The sequence below is a fragment of the Lactuca virosa genome, chromosome 9 (genome assembly GCF_052849685.1).
Source record: "Lactuca virosa cultivar CGN04683 chromosome 9, Lactuca_virosa_CGN04683_v6, whole genome shotgun sequence".
In the NCBI taxonomy this organism is placed as follows: domain Eukaryota; kingdom Viridiplantae; phylum Streptophyta; class Magnoliopsida; order Asterales; family Asteraceae; genus Lactuca; species Lactuca virosa.
Window position 1 is genome coordinate 2,558,437 of NC_136434.1, and position 1,564 is coordinate 2,560,000.

Consider the following 1,564-nt stretch of genomic DNA (forward strand, 5'->3'; position numbering starts at 1 on the left):
ACGACTAGTACTTATTAACTCGGTAATCTCATACTTCATAATAATCATCGTACAAGTACATATTATAAATTCTATTGAATATTTTATGAATATATATATATATATATATATATATATATATATATATATGGTGAGGTTCAATAGAGAACCATAATTAACAAAGAACCAATGAACCAATCGTGAGCGTCGGAAATCGTAATGATCAACTGCCAAGAAAATAGATATACACTTGTACATTGGACGCGCACACACCAGATTATACAAAAAAATCAATCTCTTTACCAAAAAACTCACCTCTATTTTTCGTTTAAATTTTTTTAGGCCACATTTTTTATCGAAAAAGAAAACCGAGTATACCGTTGTTCTCGATTTTTCGTCATCTTTCCATAGAGATCCATGTTAATATATAGAAAATGAATTTTTTTTCTGAAAAAAACTCACTTCATTTTGTTAGTTTTTTCAATATTTTAGTTGATTTTTATCAAAAAAAAAAAAACAAAAAAACTAATTATACCCAAAAAATTAATTTTTTTGTACTCTATTAATAAACATCAACACTGACTAAAAAAACCCATCGATCAGTGTAGACTCACACTGTAAATATTTCAATTTTTAACATTCACAATGTTAAAAAGCTCGATCAATTCAGATTCACAATGTGAATCTAAACTGAAATATCGTTTTTTTTAAACATGAATATGAATTCATGTTTAAAAAGTACCAAAAAAAATATGAATTTTGATATATTTATTAACTTTTTTTCTATAAATAAATAGACATTAACTTTTCAACAAAGAAAATGAAGTGAATTTTTTTTGAAAAAAAAGTTCGTTTTTATATATAATCATAGATCTCTATGGAAAGATGACGAAAAATCGTGAACAATGGTATATTCAGTTTTTTTTTTCGATAAAAAACATGATCTAAAAAAATTTTAAACGAAAAAAATGAATTGAGTTTTATTATAATCCGGTGCATGTGCGTCAATTGTAAAAGTTTACAACTCTCTTTTTGCCGTTGATCGATTTAAATTTCGACGTTTTGATTGACATCTTCATTTCTTTAATACCAATCGTGACCTTATAGGTTTGAAATGGAGGGGATTTGTGTTTGCATGTTTGGTTCTCAATAGGCACCGAGATCTTAGATATTAACTTAATATGTATATATATATATATATATATATATATATATATATATATATATATATATATATATATATATATATATATATGATGCGCTCCTTGCACCAACAAGGCAAGCCAAGCCAAGCCCCACGACCCATGAATGAGGCCACCCCCCAACACGTTTCCTTGATTTCTCGAACGATGACCTGAAAACTAGCCCCGTGCCTTCATTTTCCTCGACATGTTGCCTTGATTTCTCGGACGATGACATGAAAACCAGCCCCGTTGCCTTCATTTTCCTCGACACGATGACCTGAAAATGAGCCCCGTGGCCTAGATTTTCCTCGACGTCGTGCGCATACTAAAAATTATGCATCCTCAGGGAAATCAATGTCTGTTCCTGTCACCAAGCTCTTTGTGCAATATGTATATATAGG